The following is a 22,348-nucleotide window of genomic DNA, read 5'->3' on the forward strand; positions in this document are numbered from 1 at the left end:
GTCTGTCTGCTTTCACTTAGCATACGGCTTTCAAAGTTCATCCATGTTGTAGCAATTATCACTACTTTGTTCTTTTTATGTCTGAATAGTATTATTAGTAGTATCAATAGCATTAATCGCTATTAATTGTATGCTTAATTACTATTAACAGTACTATTAATTACTATTAACAGTTCTATTACTAGTACTATCAGTACTGTTAATGCTATTAATATTATTAATTACTATTACTATTAATTACTACTAGTAGAATCAATAATATTCCATCGTATGGTCAGACCACATTTTGTTTATTTAACTGTCGGTTGATGGATTGTTTCCGCTTTTTGAACAGTGGGGCTGTGAGCACTCATGTACAAATGTTTGTGTGGACGTACATTTTCGTTTCTCTCGGGCATATACCTAGAGGTGGGCTTGCTGGGCCATACGGTAACTCTAGGTAATAAACTTTTTGAGGAACTGCCAGACTACTTTCCAAAGTGGCTGCACCATTTTATGTTCCCACCAACAGTGTAGGAAGTTTCCAGTTTCTCTTTAACCTAGTCAACACTTGTTATTATCTTTTTGTCTACAGCCATCCTAGTGTGTGTGAAGTGGCATTTCATTGTGATTTCGATTTGCATTTCCCTGATGACTAATGATATTAAACATCTTTCCATGTGCTTGTTGGTCATTTTGTATACCTTCTTTGGAGAAATATCTATTCAAATACTTAACCCATTTTTAAATTGAGTCGTTTGTCTTTTTATTGCTGAGTTGTAAAAGTTCTTTATACATCTTGGATGCCAGGCCCTTTTAGATATATGATTGCAGAAGTTTTCTCCGTTCTGTGGGCTGTCTCTTCACTTTCTTGATGGTGGCGTCTTTTGAAGCTCAACAGTTTGTAATTTTGATAAATTCAATTTATCTGTTTTTTTCTTTTGTTGCTTGTGCTTTTGGTGTCATATCTGAGAAACAATTGCCTGATCCAAGGTCCTGAAGATTTATGACTATATTTTCTTCCAGAAGTTTTGTATATTAGATCTTACCTTTAGGTCTTTGATTCATTTTGAATTAATTTTTATAAACAATGTGAGGTAAGAGTCCAAACTTCATTTTTTTCCCCATCTATATGTCTAGTTGTCCCAGAAGCATTTGTCGAAAAGACTAATTTTTCCCCATTGAATGATCTTGGCACTCTTGTTGAAAATCAGTTGACCGTATGAGTTTATTTCTGGATTCTCAGTTCTATTCCATTGATATATGTCTATCCTTATGCCACATATAAGTACCTTAGTACCACCATGTCCTAATTATTGTAGCAGAAAATAAATTTAATCTGTAAAACCAAAACCAAAAATCTTCCCAAAAAGATAACTCTGGGCCCCAACGACTTGACTGTGGACTTCTTCCAATTATTTAGGGATGATATAGCACCAATCTTACGCCAAATCTTCCAGTGAATAGACGTGGAAACGTTCCCAACTCATTTTATGAGGTCAGAATCACCTTGTTACCTAAACTTCAAAAGGATACTGCAAAAAATGAAAACAACAGATTAATCTCTCCAATGATCATAGACGTAAGTATTCCATAAATATTTTAGCAAACTGAATCCAGCAATATATTAAAAGGATAACAAACATGACAGAGCTGGGTTTATTCCAGGAACAGATGCCAGGATAGTTTACAATTTGAAAATCAATCAGCATAATTTATCACATTAACTTACAAAAGGATTAAAATCATATGATAATCTCAGTAGATATAGAAACAGCATTTGATAAAATTCAACACCCATTCATGATAAAAACTCTTAATAATCTAAGACTAGATAAAAACTACAGCTAACACCATTCTTAATGGTGAAATATTAAAAGCTTTTCCTTGGAAAATGTGAATAAGACAAGGGTGCTTGCTTTAGCTAATTTTATTCAACATTATATTGGAGGTTATTGCCAGTACAATAAGGCAAGAAAAAGAAATAAAAGCATATGCTTGGAAAGAAAGAAATAAAACTACCACTTTGTGAAGAAGACATATTGAATACATTGAAAATTGAAAAGAATCTAATAATAAACTATTGAATTAATAATAAATTAGCAAGGTCACTGATTTCAAAGTCAATATCCCAGACACAATCATAAAGTAAAATTTAAAGAATGATTCAATTTATCGTAGCATCATAATACATCAAATTCCTAAGAATAAGTTTAACAGAAGGATGACCCCTATACAGAAATCTACAAAACAGTACTGAGATAAATAATATAATGGAGGGATATACCATCTTCATGAATTAGAAGATTTAGTATTGTAGAGAAGTCATTGCCCCCAATTTGATGTATAGGTATAATGCAACCCCAGTGAAAATCCTAACATTTTATTATGGAAATTTACAGGCTGATTCTAAAATATATATGGAAATGCAAAGGGCCAAGGATGGTCAAGAATATATATAGGAAGAACAAAACTGGAATGGAGAACTGATGTCATCAAATACAAAGACTCAATATAAAGCTATAGCAATCAAGACAATATGATATTAGCATAAGTATAGACAAATAGACCAGTGGACAGAATAGAATCCAGAACACATATATATGGTCATCAGATTTACGACAAATGTGCCACTGAAATGCAATGAAAGAACGTCTTTTCAATAAATGGTGCATGACATTTGGATATCCATATAGAAAAACATGGATCTTGGACCTCACTGCACCTCATATAAAAATAAATTCTAATTGAATATAAAACTAAATGTGAAAAGACGATAAATCTTCTAAAAGATAACATGAGGTTATCTTTAAGACCTTGGTGAGGTAAAGATTTATTAATTAGGATTAAAATAGGGCTTACTATAAAGGAAAAAATTGATAAATTAGAGTTATGAAAATGAAGAACTTCTGTTTATGAAAAGATATTAAGGGAGTAAAGAGGATAAGCCACAGAGTGGGAGAAATCATTTTTAATAGATATATCCAGCAAAGGATTAAAATTCAGAATATAAATAAACTTCCACAAATCCGTAAGAAAAAGGCAAACAACCCAAGATCAAACCATTTAGATAACTAGCAGTGTCTTTTAAAGATAAACATACATATATCCTATGATCAGGCAATCCCACTCCTGGGTATATACTCCCCAGAAATGATTGCTATGTCCAACAAAAGATATGTACCAGAATGGTCACAGCAGTGCTATTCATAATAGCCCAAGTGGAAACAACCCAAATGTCCATCAACAATAGGATGGGTGAATAGACGGCAGTGCAGTGGAGTTCTACACGGCAACGAAAACAGTGATCAGCTGAAACAAGAAACAATTATTGATGAATCTCACACATAAAATTTTGAATACAAACTGTATGATTCCACATATAGAAGTTCAAAAGAGGGAAAACTAATCGATGGTGAGAATGGTGGTTCTTTTGTGAAGAAGGATTAGGGACGGGGAAGGTACGTGGAGGGGCTTCTGGGGAGATCCCAATGTGTGACTGTGTGAGCAGTCCTTGTAAGGATTGAAGGAGACAACGCAAAGTGCTTCAGACAGTGTCTACCTCCAGTAGATGCTCAAAACAATGCTTTTTAATTTGATCTCTAATCCTGTAATCACAGACAGGTGTCTGACATTTATTTCTTGACCTGGGAAGTAGTTACGTGAGTTACATGTGTATATTTCTTATATTCTATTTGTGTACTTTTGGGTATGTATGTTGCTCTTCAATAAAGAAGCTTATTTTCTATGAAGAGATACTATACTTTAAAGACACATACGGAGCTATTTATGATTTGCCTCAAAATAATCTGATGAGGATGGAGTGTGCATGTGTGTGTGCGCGTGTGTGTATGGGAGTGGGGAGTGTATAAATGAAAGAAGTTGTCTACAAGTTAACTATTAAAGCTGGCTTATGGGTACACGAAGGCTTATTATACTCTTTGCTTTTGTATATATTTGAAATTTTTCATCATAAAAAGTTAAAAGATAAAAGCAAAGAGCCCCAAGCACCAGAGTTTAGCTAGTGACATAGTGCAGATGTAATTTACATCCCTGTCCACCCTGGAGAGCAGGGGAGATCACTGGAAGTGTCATTTGCAGAAGGACCCCTAATCCTACTGGGAGAACGTGTTCAAGGATGGGTATTAGGCCTCTGGGACCCAGAGGCCGGAGAGTTATGTACAGAGAGTGTTGAAAATCTAGCGCTGTACCAGGAAGATAATCAGTGAATTGCCTGACTCGGAAAACTCTCTCAAAGGGCAAGACCTTCAGCTATTAGGAGTCAGTCTTGTTTTAACTCCGTCGTCAAGCTTCTCTTCTGACTGCATGTGCTCGCCTCGGTGTCAGCTCACCCACTGCTGTGGCTTCCACTGCCACTCAGAGACCGGCGATTCTCAGATCTCTCCCCAGACCAGGGAGCACCCAGGGCAGGATGCTCCCTGCATGCTGGGGGAGAGGGCTTGCCTTGGTGGAGTCCCAGAAACCTCAAACTCACCTTGCCCCAAAAGAATCTCTTTCCCTTCTGAACCTCTCCTCTCGGTTTCAGAGGACGATTCCGACCCGCTTCTTGTCACCAAGGCAAGAACCAGTGGGATTGTCTTGATTTGCTCCTCTTCTCTCTATCGCACCCCCTGCCCCCACACTCCATCAACTGCTATGTGCTATCTAGTGTATTCACCCAACTGCTTCTCATTCTGCAGCCCCTTTCCTAGACCTGCAGCCAGCGTCCTGGGTCAGGCCACCCCCTCTCTCCCATGGCCTGTTGCACAGCCTCTTGTGTGCTCAGATCCTCTCCTGTTGAACAGATCCCTCCCTTGTCCAATCACCTAGGAGATAAATGTGCACCTTGGGAGGGGCCCCGAGTAGGAGCCAGGCATCTGGAGGGTGCAGAATGCTGGAGGCAACGGAGGTGGCAGGGAGGGGAGGGTGCAAGCTGGAGAGATTACAGGATTAGAGATCAAATTAAAAAACATTGTTTTGAGCATCTACTGGAGGTAGACACTGTCTTAAGCACTTTGCATTGTCTCCTTCAATCCTTACAAGCACTGCTCACACAGTCACATAGTAAAGGTCAGAGCTGGGATTTGAACCCAGGTCAGCTCAGAGCAGAACTCCTGTTCTTAACCACCAGGTGGCCTCCTGGCAAGGTTGGGGCAGCCGGTGCTGAGCTACGGCGGTTGGGGTGAAGTGCCAAGCAGAGCAGTCCTTGCCTGAGCTGTCTCTGGCCCTCCTAGCCCACGTTTTCCTGTCCTTTCCTTTTTTCAGATGAGGAAAATGAGGCTGAGAGGCCCACAGCCAGCAGGAAGCGAGCTGGGACCAACCCAGATACTCTGACTCCAGAGCTTCCTGGAAGCGGGGATCCCACGTGATGAATATGGCAATGACCAAGGAATGGGGAGACCCACTTCCAGGCCGGGTGCACTTGTTCATGCATGAAGTGGAGGCAGTGGGAAAGCTTCATGAGTGCCCGCCTCTCCATCCGTGCCCAAACTAGCCCTATGCACTGCCTGGGCTGTCACGAGGGTCAAGGAACTAGAGCCTGGCAGAGTGCTCTAGGGACCGGGAAAGGCGCTGTGCGTGAACAAAGGCGGTGAGCAGCCATCACAGGTCCTCACTGTGGTCACACAGCCACGCCGAGGGAGGAGGGTGCTTAGGTGCCCAGGGAAAAGACTAGACCAGTGGGCGGAGAGGCAGGCTGAGCTCAGAGCAAGAAACCACTGTCTTAACAAGTTAGAATCATCTGTCAGGAAATGAGCTTCCTTTGGCGGTAGTGAACGTCCCACCACTGGCGAGCAGCAAGCAGCTGCTGGGGGTCTGCACTGGGGGAGACATGGGCTGGGTCCCCTCAGCTCTGAGACCGGCTCTCAGTGAGGGTCTATCTTTCCAAGAGGCTCTGCTTCTAAACACACGGGAGTTCCCAGATTAGAGCCTGATGTGTTTGAAAGGTTCCTGTCAAGAAGTGGGGAAAATGCTATTTTAAGTTCACCAGAAACTTTTTCTGTTTGTTTTCAATGGTTTGGCGTAGAGCTAGAAGATAGAATTTATCTTTGGATTAAAGATTGAGCTTTTGTTAAGAACAAAATGCACTTTACAATGGGCCTTTGGAGAAGCAGAAGAACAGGCCAGGTCCCGGGGGCCCTGGAGACAGGCCTGCGTTGTTGGAGGCGGGTCTGAGAGGGGCTGTGGTGACAAAGGTGTCTTCCCTGTGACTGGGTCCCACAGAGGGCTTCCCGCCTGGCCTCCGGGGGTGGGCTGGGGGAGTTGATCTCCTGTCCCACCCAGGGCAGGTGACATGTGACATGGCAGCAAGCGGGGACAGCAGGGATTGCAAGCTGGGGGCCTCCTTAGAGGTGGTAAGCCAGGAGACTGCATGTGCATCACATTCAGTGCCCAGTTGAAAGCATTCTTTGCTGTGGCGTAATGCCCTCCTGTCACCCCCAGGGGCCAGGCGGGCTCTGTGGAGTGTCACAGTGCAGTGGCTGGGCCCAGCAGGGCCCTGCCAGCCCTTCCATCGGGGCCAGAGCAGGAGCAGGGGTGGAGCACTGACTGCACTGGAGGGTTGGCTGGGGACCAGTGGCCCCGGGGCGGATTTGTGGAGCTTGTCGCCTCTCCTCAGGGGCTGGCAGGATTTATCTGGGTGGGGAAAAGCTGGATAAGGCGGGTTTCCTTTGGTGGCTTCAGCAAGGGCCAGGATGAATGCTAACTGGTTCTCAAAGGGAGTGTGACGCGTCGGGGCTGGAGGAGTCAGGGGCATCTGCTGGACACAGAGATTCTGACTCTAACAAGGGCACTACAGAACTGTCCGTGTTGCAGAAACGTTCCAACAGCCTTTCATCTCCTGGAAAGAATTTGCATCAAGAGAAATGCACTCTGCAGGCATGTTTGTTGTTTCTTGCAACCCCAGAGCAGTTCTACCCATTTTAGAGGGACTCATACTTTTTCCATTCTGGCACCCACCTGGAGACAGTTAGTAGGACTGAGGGGAGATGGGAGACAGAGGTAGGGAGGCTGGAACAACCCCATTTAGTTCCCATTCTAGGATGAGGAAGATGGCAAGAAGGCCCATCCGTGGTCTGAGGAGATTTGGGATTGGAGCAAAGTCAAGTTCATTGAAGGCCCACCACTCTCTGGGCAGCAGGGGCTCTGAGCAGGACAGGCCAAGAGCTGCCCGAAGCCACATTACAGAACCTGCACAGTCTGCAGCAGGCTGTCCTCGTCCTCAGAGCCCAGCAGCAGTAAGAATCGGCCCCCAGGTCTCAGAACCCAGCCGGGGAGAGTCCAGTTAAGAGTTTTATAACAATTCATGAATTCATTGCACGGCCAGGGCATCTGAGGAAAGGACATTTGCAGAAAGTGTCTGGTGGAATAAAAAGGGGAGGACCATTTGCACCCTACCTCCTCCCAGTAGCCCTAGATCTGCCACCTGTCAGCCCTCCTCTAACTACAGCCACCTCCTAGCCCTCTCTTTCCCAGGACCCAGCATCTGAGAGAAGATACGTACCTTGAGTTTCGGCTTCGCGGGAGCCCAGGCATCCCCAGCTGCTCTTGAGCAGCCAGCAGGGCCGGCCTCTGGACTGGATGGAATGATCTGCTAGCTGGCGCCACACAGCTCTGCTGTGGCTCCCTGGGAGCTCTTCCAAGACTCCCTGAGGGCTGTAGTACAGGCACCTGGCTCTCAGGGGTGGGGTACAAGTCACCTGGTAATATGAACTCCAGAGTCTCTTCACTGAGGTGACAGGTGTCTGACATCCAACTTCTGAGCAGTAAGTTTTCAGTCACAAAAGCCAAGCTGGTCATCACCCCAGCCAGAGTCCAAGTCCCAGACCTGTACCCTCAGGGACCCCCATGGCCAGGAGCACGTCCCCGAAGTCCAGCTGCATCATCCACCTGGGGTTGTCATTGTCCCACACCGTGCCAGTCTTCAGCTCATGGCCTCTGAAGAAGACTTTCGTGTAGGCGTCCATGGCAGTGCCCACATTTCCCCACAGACCTGTCACCAGAATGTTCACAACCCAGGCCGGGCATCTCTGCTGGGGATAGCAGTCCTGACTGGTGACCGCCGAGCCATGGCACACACACTGGCAGGGGTCGTGGGGGCTCTTCTGGTGCCCCGGGGGGCAGGGCTGGCTGCAGTCCCTCCAGCAGCCAGAAAGGCTTCTTGAAAGAGGCAACATTTAAGATGGGTGTTGATGAGCCTAGAGCTTTGGTTTTGTTTATTTTTCCCCTGACTATCAAAGCAATACTCATGTGGAGAGTTTGGAAAGTACAGAAAAGTTGTTTTGACAACGTATTAAATACCCTCTCAGCAGAATTCTCCATCACCATCACAGACCACATTGCTGACCTTCCTCTTGGTAAACTAGCACTGCTCCATCAATGCTACCCCAGGCAGGGCTTTGTGTGGCATTCTGAGTGGCTGCTGCTTGTCCCCGTGTTTCCATCTCTATGCTCCTCACTGCAAATAGAACATTGCCACTCCTTCCCCCTTACCAACATTACCTGCCTTGACCTTTCCCTCACCCAACAGGCCTCCCCCCGTGCCCCTCACCTGTAGAAGCGACATTCCACCAAGTTTGTGCTGAAGCTGTACTGGGCCTGGAACATCTTGCGGGCCACAAAGTTGACTGCTTTGCAGCGGGAGCCTGCCACGGCCATGGTCACGTTGACCGCCGGCACGGGGGCTATGAGCAGCCTAACTCACCCATCATCGTGGATGCTGTCAACCAGATCCTGAGTCACTTCCTTGGGAGAGCTGAAGTTGGCCCTGGCCATGTGATGCTGGCAGCCAGAGCCCTGGGTGCGCCAGCCGGTGAGCGCCAGCGGCAGGCACTCGAGGGCAACCTATTGCAGGGCGTTGTGGCAGAGGGCACAGGAAGTGCTGTGTGTCCACTGGGAAGGAGCCCGAGTGCAGGAGACTGGTCATATCCACGCACTGCCCTGCCAGCCACAAGCCAGGCACAAACCAGCGGACGTGCTGGTACTTGGAGGACGGCTGTGTGGCAGGAGACAGCTGCAGGCGACGGCAGCAGCTGGTGGAGGATGCCTGGGAAGAGCACGTGGGCAGCTGCGCAGCTGCAGCCTGGTAGACAGGGGGCACTAGTTCATGGAAAGCTGAGCCCGAGAAGGAAGTGAAAGAGACAGTCTCTGCAGCATCCCAGTTCCTTCCCTCCTTCCACCTCTCCACACACTGAGGCTGACTCAGCCACACCCAGCCCCCTTTCTAGTACCTCCACCTCCTGCACGGGGCACGCCTCCCTGGCAACAGGGGAGCTGGTGTGGGTGCAGGGCAGGAGCTGAGAGCTCCTCCAGGGGCCCTCTGGAAGGAACTAGGCCCCATTCTGAAGCCAGTCTTGGTCACAGTGCATGATCAACCATCTCAGTTTGCCCAGGACGGGGATTTTTAATGCTAAACCCAGAAAAGTCCTGGGCAAACCAGGATGAGTTGGTCACCTTAGTCACTGCTCCCAGCCAGTGCTTACTCTGATCTGTGAGAAATAGGACAGAGGCTCTCTGGATCCTGCAGACCTGCCTGGCTCTGCCCGCACTGTGGCCCCTACATCTCTGGGACCTTGGGTGCTCTGCTGAATGGGTTCAGTTCTGGCTCTGTGAGCATAGGCCAGACCCTCCATTTCCACATCTATAGACAGGAGAATTAGTACCCACCTGCTCAGCAAGTCACACAGGGTCACTGTGAACGTGAAAGGACCTAGTGGGGACCTTTGACAGGCGGCCGCTGGCATTGTGGTCGTCTTCGCCCTCGGCTCTCACTCCAGAGGGAGATTAGAAAGCTGAGGCCGGCCCGAGACCGCTGGGGTCCTTACTCTGCTGAAGCTCCTTTACATGCTCTTCTTCCCAGACTTTCTTACAAGAGCACGTTTGTGGGCCATTTGATCACAGTCAGCGTCGCTTGTGTCACTTGCACAACTTTGTACAGTTCACAAAGGCTTTCACACCCACCCGTGATCTCATTTGGTAACTTCTCAATTTCTCATTTATAGAACATGGACTCTACCCAAGCCCGCAGACCTGCTGTCTGAGTATTCTGTAATCCTCGTCTAGAGCAATAATGTTAAATGCAGTCCGAATAATGCCTGACGTTTGTTGAGTCCTTACAACGTGCCAGGCACTCTGCTAAGGACTTTGCCTACAGAAACCCTCACCACAGCCCCATAAACCAGCTCTGTGATTTTCCTGCTTTACAGATGGGGAAACTGAGGCTCAGGGGGGTTAAGAAACATTTCCTAAGTCACAGAGCTGGTAAGTGGCAGGCCAGCATTGCTTACTTTCCTTAAGCCCTTCTGGATCCTGCATCTGACAGTGACAAAGCAGGGGCAGTGTGTAGGCTCCCCCTGCCAAGGTGTCTAATGTCCGAGCGGGGGGTAGCAGGCTGCTAAGGTTGGAGAGGTGATGGAAAGAAGGAGGTGGAGTCGGTTGACAGGGCACCCCCAGGCGGTGTGGGTGCCCTGGACAGGATGCTGGGGAACCCGGCTTGGACTGTCAGAGCTTATGTTCTCCTGCAGCGTGGCCTTGGCCGGTTTACCTCCACTCTGCTTCAGTTTTCCCACCAGAAAAACTGTTGGGATACTCATGGTCATCATTCACAGGGCTGCTGCTCCATGACAGCTGAGCACTTGCCACGGATTGTGGGATTAATCTTCACAAGTTCCCTCGTGAGTAGGTGTCTTTGTTCTTTTAATTCTACAGAGAAGGAAAGTGAGGTACTTGAGAGGCGAATGACCAGTACCAGTCACCTGGGTTGGTGGTTACCGGTGGCATCAGACTTGAACCCGGGCCAGGCTGATTCCAGAACCCAAGGCCCTAACCTCTGGGCCAAATTTGTGGAGCCCTCAGGTTCCTGCCAGCGAGATGAGATCTGGGTTCTCCTGGGGCCCTCTCTCTTGCTAGAGTCAGGATCAAGCAGGGAAGGAAGTCCCAAGGGTGGGGGCCTCTGTGGGTGGTCATGAACAGCATCATCTGAGTCATGGCTGTACCCTAGGGGACTGTTCATATCAGTTTAATGTGATCCTGGAAGGGCTTCCTTCCCTCTCCAGGACCCCAGGTACCCGACTCCCTCACCAGCCCTCACCTGGATCATCTCGGATCCTGCTTCCAGATGCTCTAGTCCAGACAGGGCTCAGCCAAGAGGAGAAAAGCACATGGCTCACGGCTTGCCCTTGGACTTCGGGGTGGCCTCTCCCCACTCAGCTCGCAGGCTTGCATCGCCCCCACAGTCTCTGTCGGGAGACAATCCCTATGGGTCTCAGTATGTCTCCTTACAGCTTTGTTCTGGACTAACTTTCTGAGGATTTTTGCAGAGCAAAGGGCCCTGGAAGACAAAGATCTTGTCTCTCTCCGGGGCAGAGGGCAGAGCTGTTTGCTGTTCCACCAGGGCAATGATTGGGCAGGTTTGCTAATCCCTTATAGGATTGGAATTTCCTAACCTCAGGGTTCATCAGCTGTGGCACAAACCCACCATGGGCACAGCATCCCCCCAGGCCCACCTCCACCTTGGCCCTGTGGGACTCGGGGGGCAAGGGAATGTGAAGTTCATGCTGCGTGCTATGCCATGAGCAGCAAAGTCCTTGGTCTCTGACCCAGGAGTTTAGTGTCTTCTGCAAGGAAGCCGTGGATTAGCCCACCAGTAGAGTAGCATCTCAGAGCCCTCATAGCTCTTTACAGTTTTGGCGACAGTTTTTTGGGTGCTGATGGAGACATGGCTTTCTGGAAGAGGAAAGGCCAAGTGCCCCATGGAGGCCCCAGTGGGGAAGACAAGAAGACTCCATGGATGTGGTAACAAATGCTCTCACCTGAGCAGTGGGGGAGGGCTGAGGAGAAGGGTCGCTCACTGTCCTTCCTGTTAATGAGGCTGTGGGGCACGAGAGAGGAGGGAAACAAGCTGCCAATGTCACCTTGGCTGTTGTGTGTGCTCCTGCAGCCAGGAGGAGGAAGGGCCAAGAAGTCCCCAAAGCTGACAGACAGCTCGGGTGGGTCCAGTCTGAGCCCAGGCTGCTGGAAACCCAAGCACAGGACGGACTGCAGCTATTGGCATTTCTTCAGGCGACTGAGAAATCCACATAGGCTTCGAAACTGATCTGTGTCTCGTGTTTGGCTTTCTGGGCCATCTGCACTTTGACAGGGGTGCACCTTCCAAAAGCCACTCCCAGGGACTGCTGGAGGGCTCCACCTCCCGCCTCCTGGTGGCACTCACACCTCAGTGAGGCAGGTAGATCGTTGGGCGTGGCCGTCTCCAGAGAGGGCTCATCTCCTCTCAGCTGCTCTTGGGCCGCAGGGCTGGAGAGGTACGCGGACCTATTCTGAACTTTCAGTGGAGGTCAGTGGCTCCCGAGTGGCAGGAAGCGTCCCCTCTGCCAGCTGCAGTGGACTCAGGGAAGTCCACAGCTCGGCAGCCCTGGTTTGCCGCTCCTAACATGCAATCTAGAGTCCTTTTTTAGCTCGTTCCGGATTTGGTCTTCACACTGTACTTCAGTTCTCTGCGCACTTTGCTCTCTCCGTGACCTTGTCTTCCCGCAGCTCTCTGTGCCCTTCTGCCCAAGGCTTGGCTCCACTGGCCGTAAGTAGCCATTCGATGACTGGGAAGGATTTCTGACCCTGTTCCCACCCCACAAACCAGCTTCCCAGAGCTGACTTGGCTAATTGATCTGGAGGCCTTGCCAAAAAACATATCCTGGAGGCCTGTGAAGCACGAATGTGGAGCGGCTGTAGGGCCTGGCTGACCTCAGCTGCTTAGAGTTATAAAAAGAACAGAAGGGCCTGTGGTGGGTGGGTGACTAATGGTGACCACTGGGGCGTCACCATCAGCTGTTGGGTGAGATGATGTATTTCAAGCCTCACTCAGTTCCCAAGGCCAGAGTATCCCTGGAGGCTGCCATCCTTTCTCACCTTCTAGTTGGGGCTGCAGGGACCATTTCTACTGAGAGCACAGGACACGGGACTTAATTGGTGGCCCAGTCTCCTGAGAGCTGTCTGTGGGTCCAGCCCAGTTCTAGTTACCGGGGGAAGCCGTGCACTATGAGGAACCATTAGGAGGCTAACAATTTGGTGAGAAACGAAATGCTTACAGACCCTACAGACGCTACAGGAGCATGGAGAGTGTGGATTTTGGAGACTGAAGACCTGACTTCAAGTCTCAAGTCTGCCACTTATTAGCCACGTGACCTTCGGCTGATTACTGACTTCTCTAGACCTCAGTTTAAGTCTCATCTGTAAACGGGGCCAATACCTACTCCACGGGGTTTACGTAAACAAAGACAGTAAAATAAAATCTAACCTGACCTTGGGTCCTAAGGGGAGAAGTTATCCCTGGGTTGCTCAGGATACCCAACTCCCATGGCTGAAGGCTGAGCTGACGGAGCCCAGCCCTTAACGGCAGCCTGCACGACCCACACTGTGTGCCACAAACATATTGTCATTACTGTTATCATGTCAATAGGAGTGGTGCTCTCCTTGGGGACATTTTGACTTAAGCCTGGGTCCGTACACCATGGTGGCAATGGTCCTCCTGGGCATTGGAGCTGGTGGGGTTTTCTTTGCAAGCACCACCCTGACAACCGGGGCCTGGCCTGCAGCTCCCACACTGGTGCCACGTAGATATTTTCTATCCTAATCTAATTCCCAATCCACACACCCTTCATGCAGATGACTTCAAATTCCTAAAGGAACTGTTTAGTCCCCTAGAGAGAGCTGCTCACAGAGCATGGAAGGCTGAGGGGAGGGGACCTCAATGCTGTTCAATGCAACAAACATTCATTGAGCACCTACTGTGCGCCAAGTCCTGGCAAGACAAAACCTGAGCAAAGAAAGGCCCCTGCCCTAAAGAAATTTAAAAGAAATACTTCAACAAGAAGCATGTATATTTTTCCAGACCATAATAGAAATCTCCTAACACTGCAGCAGGCTTAAGAAACCACGAATGAGTAATTCATGCATTCATTCATCAAACATTTATAAAGCATCTACTACATTCTGGGCAGAACGTTAGACTGTAAGTAAACGGGAACCTTTAGCTCATAGTTGTTAAGCCAGTGAATAATTTCAGCATGGGGAGTTCCACCGACATTTGTCCAAGGCACAGATGTGGAGCAGGAGAGGGAGCAATTGGATGATTTGCTGGTAGGAGAATGGGGGCGGTTGTGTGTCTGGGAGTGTGTCGTGGAGGAGGTGACCACTGAAAAGGATTTGAAGGAAGAGTCATAGCCTGCCAGTTGGAGGTGTGGGGAGAAGCACCCCAGGCTGGGGAACAGCCTGTGCAAAGGCTCGGGGGCTGAGTCAGGGGCAGTCGGGCTCAGAGGCCCCGCAGGGGTGATCTCATCCCTCCACCGTGGTGCAGAGGGGGAGGGGCGGCCTGCAGCCGCCCAGCCTGGGAGCCCTGGAGCCTTGATGGGAACCCTGGCCTCCTCGCTTCCCAGCTGAGGTTTTCCTCTTGCTAGGCAAATACTAGACATCATACAAAACATCATCTTTGACACTCGAATCCCAAGCAGGTACACGTTCAGGGCCTCTGAATTTAGCTTAAAGTTTGCAGATGGAGAGCAGAGCTGGGGCACAGACGTTTCCTGGGGTCTGTGCAGTGCCTCCCACAGTGCCGGTTGCACAGCTGGTGCTCATGAATACTTGCAGCCTTCCGCACGCCGGATGGTGTGAAGGCCTCTCCCTCCTTTGCAGGACACATGGGTGACAGCTACAACTCCTGACAGTTTGAAGCTGGGGCTTGTGAGAGCTCTGTGCATATGGAAGGCAAAAATCTCACAGGCAAAGCTTGCGTGCCTGTGTCGCCCTCGTTTGAAAAGGGGCGGGTCATCTGGAAATGAGCAGATGTAGATTCACTTCCCACTGGTCTGCTGTGTGAGCGGGCGCCGAGAGCGAGGCCTTACCAGTGACGCAGAGCCATCAGTCTCATGGGCTACGAAGGCAGTAGAAATGACAATAGCTAATATTACGCCCTTTCTGCCCCGCTCTTAAAGAGCATACGGCTGTGTGTGTCCATTTTTGATGGGAGAGTGATATTTCTGTTCTCGTTTTCCAGATTTAGAAAACCAAGGCTCAAAGAGGGGCTGCAGCCCAGGGTAACCTATTGGAGCAAAGTTGGCCTTGCGTGACGAGAGAAAAGTTGCCTCCTCTGTGGTGTCATTTCAGACACTTAGTTCCACCACCAGACTGCCACCCCATTATGTTGAAAATATATAGAAATAGAATAGTATTCTGTCTTTCTGAAATATGTCAAATATATGTATTAAGAGATATATCTTTGGGGCTGGCCTCGTGCCACAGTGGTTAAGTTCATGAGCTTCACTTTGGCAGCCCTGGTTTTGTGGGTTTGGACCCACAGCACGGACCTACACAGTGTTCATGAAGCCATGCTGTGGTGGTGTCCCACATACAAAATAGAGGAAGACTGGCACAGATGTTAGCTCAGCAACAATCTTCCTCAAGCAAAAAGAGGAAGATTGGCAACATATGTTAACTCAGGGCCAATCTTCCTCACCAAAAAAGATAAAAAGATATACATCTTTGTTATATTTTATACTGATATATAATTTTTATTCATATATAATTATAAGTACATTACATAGTTATTAAATTATATATTAAATATATAAAAAATTATATATTTTATATATCATGATATATAAAATATAATGTACATTTATAGTATATAAAATACAAATTATATGTTAAAATATAGATTGCATAATAGAAAATATAATATAAAGATACATTTTAATGCATAATATTTGATATATTTCAAAAAGACAGAGAATACTATTATAAGCAGCTCTCCCACTATATCATTATTAATGTTTTCACCACTTTGGGCTCTAAATACCCGAGTACACGACTATGGTTGACTCTAATACCACAGTGTGAGTGAGGAATTTGAGAGCAGGTTTTACATCTCACTAGCTTTCTAAATCCTAACGCTGCTCCTGCACCCTCATAGAACCTTCCAGTGGCTGTTGAGAGCCCTCTGGATGGGCCAGACCCCTTAACATGGTCTTTCAGTCCCTACGAAGTTGGATCCATGCCCACCTTTCCCCAGAAGCCCTGGGTACTTCCTCCAGAAAGCGTTTTCTGACTGCTCAAACATAAGTTTGGCATCCCTCAGTGCCCTTACAGCACCTGTGCCTACCCCAGCAGGTCACCCCGACCCTGGAACGCCTGACCCCTTGTCAGTGACCCTCAAGAGACAGTGAGCTCAGAACACACAGACTGGTCTGCCATGGTCACCTCTGGACCCCCAGTGTCAAGCACAGAGCTGGGAGAGGGGGCGTGCCCAAGGGTTTGTAGACGTTGACCAGGAGCTGGAAGATGGAGCAGGGAGAATCTGTGTCCTGGGGGTGAGGGAGGTGCCCTGACTGGTTAGAGTCAGCAGAGGGAGACGCCACCAGCTCCAGCATCTTCCTGAGCTGACTAATTATAGAAGGTTGGAATCATCCTTGGGTTCCCACGTAGTAACCATTCACTCCCCTCCCGCTTTTGGATAGAAATCCGGTTTTGTTCATCCTCTATGAGTGTCCACGTGCTTCCAAGGAAGGACTCAGTCCTCAAAGGGACTGGCTAAGAACCAACAGGCTGAGGGCAATTCTGGACACTGAGACTTGGGGCAAACTGCTGCAAAGGGGCCTCTGGAAGCCTCCTCCTTGTTTTTCCAAAGGGGCACGAGAATCTGCAGAGTTGTGCAGGACAAATGATCCTCTATGTCAACCAAAAAAACAGAGAGGAAAAACAAGAGGGGGAACTATTTAGATCAGGGGCAGGCAAACTTTTTCTGTAAAAGCCAAGTGATAAATATTTTAGTCTTTGTGGGCAGGACTGTCTCTGCAGACGCTACTCCACTCAGCCTTTGCAGCATGAAATGAACTGAAGACTATGTAAACGAGTGGAGGTGGCTGGGGGCACTTACGAAAACAGGCCGTGGGCTGGATTTGTCCGAGGTGTAATCTGCCCACCCATGGTTTAGATTAGAGACTTCTGAGACACATCAGCCACAAGCAACGTGTGGACTTTGTTTGGACCCTGATTTGAACAAACCAAGTCTTAAAAGCAAAACTAAACAAAACAAAAATTTTTTGTGACAGTTGGAGAAATTTGCACAATGATGGGATATAAGATGATTTTAAGGAATTATGGTTAATTGTTTTAGGTGTGACAAAGACACTATGGTTTTTGTTGTTGATGTTTTGTTTTTGTTTTTAAAGAAGAGAGAGTCTTTATCTATTAGCTACTGATACCAAATGGGAGATGATGTCTGAAATTTGCTTTAAAGCAACCCAAGATGTGGAGGGGAGGGGATAAAAATGAAACAAGACTGCCTGTGTGCTGATACTGGTCGAAGTTGGGTTAGGGGTAAATGAGGGGATCTTCCTACTGTTCTGTCTTCTTTTGTGTATGTTTGAAAATTTGCACAATAAAATCTTTAAAAAAAGGTGACAAGAAAGAATTTCCTTCTCTATTGCCTCTTGTCACCATTGCATCTAGTGAACATATGTTACCTGGAGCTAATGCAGCCACTTTGTGACTAAGAGGGGACAAGCCTGAGGACAAGACTAACTACCAAGCATGGCAGAGTGGAAAGAGGAAGGAACTGTGGGATTGGAACAGCCCTGCTTTGGTATTCCATATTATGTAGGGTAATAAATTAGACCACACATAAATTTTTTGTTTTTTTGGTTACGTGTAGCCCGACTCATCTAGAGAAAGGAACAGAATGAAGGCCTGGCCCCTCTTTGCTGCAGGATGCCACCCACAGCATCTAAGAGGAGATCAAGATTAGAAGAAAGGCTTGTGAGAAATGGGTCCTTGCTAAATCTCTCTGAGTCCTTCTCCCACACCCAGGGGCTCCAGGAAATGGGAGGGTCTCTGCTTTCTGCCTTCTCTCTCCTGAACTGCAAAGGGCCAATGCTGGGGGCTGCAGTGGACTTTGGTAAGAAGGACGCCGATGTCGCAGTCACACACCTACAGTTGTGGGAGAGGAAATGGCAGAAACAGAGTTCCTGAAGACACTGGCCTCTCCGGCATCCCTCCTTCCAGGACAAGGAGACCTCCTCTCCCCGAACCCCTAACATGCAGTAACCACAACCACACCACGTCTACACACAGGGCACAAACAGCATTGTTTCTAACTGATCTCACGGCCCAGCCGGTCTCAGGGGTGTCAGCTGCTCCGTAATGCATGACAAATCACTGTGGTTAACTTAACCCGTCCTGGTCTCCTAGAGACGGTCATTAGACACTGGCCAAAAATGCACAGAGGGAACCCTGGGGGAAAGGAGAAGGGTGATGTGGAGAAGGACCACCAGGCACGGCCTCTGGATCGTCTGGATGCTCCTGGAGCTCTGCCCAGGCTCGGAGTTCAGATACAGCTGGAGCCCAGGCTTTGGAGAGTGGGGGGGAGTGGAGGGGGCAGCCTTTAATTAGGAGCAGGCCACAGATCCTCTGTGAGTTTGTTCTCAGTGCTAATTTGGCCCCAACTTTCAAAGTTTTGCCTAGAAGAGTGATTCTTAAATTTGAGCATGCATTAGAATGCCCTGGAGGGCTTGTTAAAACACAGATTGCTGGGCCCTGCCCCTGAGTTTCTGATTGAGAAGCTCTGGGGTGGGGCCTGAGAATCTGCAATTATAACAAACACCCAAGTAATACTGAATCTGCTGGTCAGGGGCCCCTGACTTGGGAACTTCCGGCCCTGAACCTCCTAGCAGGACTGTGGCTCTCAAGTCATGCGAGGGAGAGACCCAAGCTGTCTTTCTTCCCTTTGGGCTGGGGTGGAAACCAAGAGTGGTGATGCTCTAAGATCACCTGAAGGGGGCCAGGAGACTTGGGGTGTGATCCTGCCCCTGAGCAATCTCACCGTGTGGCCTCAGGGAAGTTACCTCTGCTCTCTGGGCCTCAGTTTACCCTTCTGTAAAATCAGCAGATGGCACTTTTCTGTACGTGTTATCGTTTTCACAACAAAAAAGTTTAAAAATAAAAAAGGAAAACAAAATGAATTAGGTGACGTCTGAGGGGAGGAGGGTGGGAGGACGTGGTGCAGGCACACTGGCGTACTCGGAAGCAGGTGGGTTGGAATCCGACTTGGGTGTGAATACAACTCTGCTATTTATCAGTGTCTGTACTGGGGCAAATCGCCTACCCTTGCAGGGCCTGTGAGCGGGGATAAGGATACGGACTTGCAAGATGGTTGTGGGAACTGAGGCAAATTTGGAAAAGTGCCTGGCCCACAAGTTGCAGCCATGATGATTGCTTTTGTTATTTTTAATATCTTTTCAAGACTTGGGGGAACAGAAAGGCAGCTCCTCTCCCCACCCCTGGCCAACTGTGGAGCCTGGTGACCTTCATGTTGATGGTGGAATCAGAACTTGCAAGTGTGTGTCTCAAATTTTCCTCTGGAATGGTTATTCTGGGAAATGCTTAACTCCCCAAATTTTCCACGAACTGTTCCTTCTCCAAATCCCATTCATTTGATTATTAATTTAATATTTATTGAGGGCCCACCAGGTGCCAAACACGAGACAGGCACTGTGGATACAATGAGGAAAAAGTCCAGACGAGGTCCCCGCTCCCTGTGGAACTCATGGTCTGGCAGGGAAGCAGATGCGAATTTGCAAATCCCACAGAATCAGGTGAGACTCAACAGTGAGAAGTGCTGTGAGGGAGCAGAGACAGTGCAGCAACAGGGGGCTTTGATCCAGCGGAGAAGCCAGGATAGGCTTCAGGAAGGGATGACTGGAAGGACGTCTAAAGGGTGAGCAGGGATTGACTGGGTGAAGAGGCAGGATAGAGCATTCAGGGCAGAGGGGACAGCCTGTGCAAAGGCCCTGAGGCTAGAAGAGCATGGCATACAAGGAGCTAGGCTGGAGGGCTGTGTGTGGGGGTTTGTGGAAGCAGGAGAGTCGGCATGACCACCCCATGCAGAGCTTCATAGGCTGAGTTAGGGAGTCTGATCTTTACTGGAGGTTTAATAGTGGAGGTGGCCACTTGATCTGAGGTGTGTTTCAAATACCTCCTCTGGATGTGGCTGGAGAAGAGGTTTCAGGGGCCAGAGAGGATGGAGGAGATGTTAGGACAGACTTACGGCAGTGTCCAGGGATGCTCGTGGCCTGGAAGGGAAAGGGGAGTGCGTTTGAGATGGAAGGAAGTAGCCGTACTGGGGGTCCTTTGGAGCGGACTCCATAGGGCTTGGAGGTGATTGACCGGGCAGGGGAGAGGTGACTAGGGTGGCTCTGGCTGTCTGGCTTCCTAAGTGGATGGATGGCAGTAGCTTTCTCTGAGCTAGGGCAGAATTCCCTCTCTCCTCTCCTGAGTATATCAGAGCCCAACTGGCCACTGGTCACACCAGGGGTTATAAGACAGGGACCCTCTACGTGTGTTTCAGGGTAACACAGAAAGTGTTTAGCACAGCAGCTGGTCCTCTACAAATGACAGCCACCTGCTGGGCCTCCTGAGTTGTGACAAAACTGTGCCTCCCATTGCATCACGCACACCCCCGCCCCCTGCAGTGGGCTCCTGGCCTCCTGCTGCAGAGACCTGTCTCAGGCTGACACCCTTACTCCCTTGGGGGCATCTGTGAGTCCTCCTGAGATGGGGAGATTTTGTTGTCGCCACCTCAAACCACCTCCTCTTCATCTTGGAAGGTGGAGCAAGGGAGGGAAAGAGCTGGTGCCCAGGGGAGGCTGCGCTTCTGCCGCTGAGAGCAGGTGCCTTCGTTCTTAAACCAGGTGGTCTCTAAGCTGGCTGTGTGACCAGAGGCAAGTTCCTTTTCCTCTCTGGGCCTCAGTTTACCTAACTGGTAAAATGGGGGCGGGACACCGGACTGGAGACTGTCTCAGAGCCCCTCCAGCTCTAACTCTCCGGTTTTGTCTATGCTCAAAGGTAGAAGTTGGGACTCCCTTCCTCCTCAGGGGGTGCTCTCTCTAGGCAGGCTGGGCCCCCTACCAGGAGCTCTTCGACCTCTCCACCTCCCCTGGGGAAGGCTCAGCTGGGACCCTTGTCTTCCATGGAACATTCTCCTGAGCCTCTGAGTCCCCATAGCTCTCACTGGTGGCCCTGCTCCTTCAGCTAGAGCACGTGTCTTACCTTGTTTTCAGGCTTTCTCACGCACCCGTCATGTCTCCCAACCGGTTGCTGACGGTGTGCAGTGTGAACCGTTGGCATCTCCCCCTGCACCGCCAGGGCCTTGGACCGAGAGGTGTTGGTTAAGTGTTGAAGACTGTCAGCAAGAGAAACACCCAAGTTGGTCTGGCCCGCGCAGAATCCCAAGGCGAGACTGGGAACCCAGACGTGCCTTCCTAGCAGGGTCTCCAGCTGACGGCCGTAGGTTTCTTTGCTTTGGCCCTGTTCATCCCCAGAAATGGGGCCGGCCACCCAGCCATTTCCCCCACCTTCTGGCCCAGACTCTTAGCTATGCTCCCCTGTCCCTTCCTAACAAAGGCTTCCTCAGTGGAAAAGAGCTCGGACATACAATACTTGCCAACAAAAGCAACCATTGTAGCCCCGGGGAAGGGGGCGGGGGAGGAGAAGCAGGGTGAGGTCTGCTCTCTGCTCCAGGGAAGGCCCCAGCCCACTGCTCATGAGGCGGGCTGTGGGGTCCCAGCGTAATCTGTCCCTCTTGACTGACCAAGTCTAAGGCAGGAAGGATGGGGTGGAGTCCAGGGTCACAGTGGCAGGGAGAAGATCAGCAAGCCCACGCCAGAACTTTTCCTCCTGTCCCCACAGGGCCCCCACTCTGCAGCTGGGAAAACTGAGACCCTGAGAATCATTTCATCCTGAGCTAGTTAGCGGGTTTGCGGAGGGCCGGAATGAAGACAGATCCAGCCCGGCCATCTCACAGCCTCTTCTCTAAGCTGCCACGGACACACACGTACCCCTCCCATTCTTGCTCCACCAGCCCTCACACACAACCACAGTCTGGCTCTTGGCTTCACAGATCTTAAAGGAGCAGAAACTCTCCTCTTCCTGAACTTAATCTCGATCAGCTTGGTGGTGCCATTTCCAAGCAACTGGATGCTCTGATGTTGCTTGGAGTGGAGCACTCTCTGCACCTGCACAGGACTTCAGGGTTTTCGTCTACGCCTCCTGTGACCCTCACGGTTTCCCCTTTGACAGACGAGGTCCTGCAGCTCAGAGGGGGAAACGACTTGCCCTTGTCACATGGCCTGTACTTGGCAAAGTCCGGCCTAGAATGGTCTCCTGACTCCTAATCGTGTCTCTCTCTCCAGACTCTGGGTTCTGACACCGGCTCTGCTTCGAATGAGCTCTGAGACCCGGAACACATCACTTCAGCTGCCTGAACCTGCTTCATAAATGCACTGACCTGCAAAACCTCGATGTCATTTCATTCATTCCACAAGCACTG

At 49.2% G+C, this 22,348-nt stretch overlaps 1 long non-coding RNA gene across 3 annotated transcripts; it reads right to left on the bottom strand.

Annotated features, from left to right (window-relative positions):
* Positions 1-273: 273 nt before the first annotated feature.
* LOC138923587 (uncharacterized) lies at positions 274-21,404 on the bottom strand. 3 transcript variants are annotated; one of them, XR_011437402.1, is made up of 4 exons: positions 21,070-21,404; positions 11,066-20,093; positions 7,481-10,677; positions 274-3,291 (listed from the first exon to the last, which is right to left on the bottom strand). It is a non-coding gene; the product is annotated as an uncharacterized lncRNA (long non-coding RNA). The 3 variants fall into 3 exon arrangements; XR_011437406.1 differs by having other exon boundaries at positions 274-1,514; positions 3,164-3,291; positions 7,481-20,093; XR_011437399.1 differs by having other exon boundaries at positions 7,481-20,093.
* Between the last annotated feature and the right edge of the window lie 944 nt (positions 21,405-22,348).

The sequence above is a fragment of the Equus caballus genome, chromosome 1 (genome assembly GCF_041296265.1).
Source record: "Equus caballus isolate H_3958 breed thoroughbred chromosome 1, TB-T2T, whole genome shotgun sequence".
Taxonomy (NCBI): Eukaryota; Metazoa; Chordata; class Mammalia; order Perissodactyla; family Equidae; genus Equus; species Equus caballus.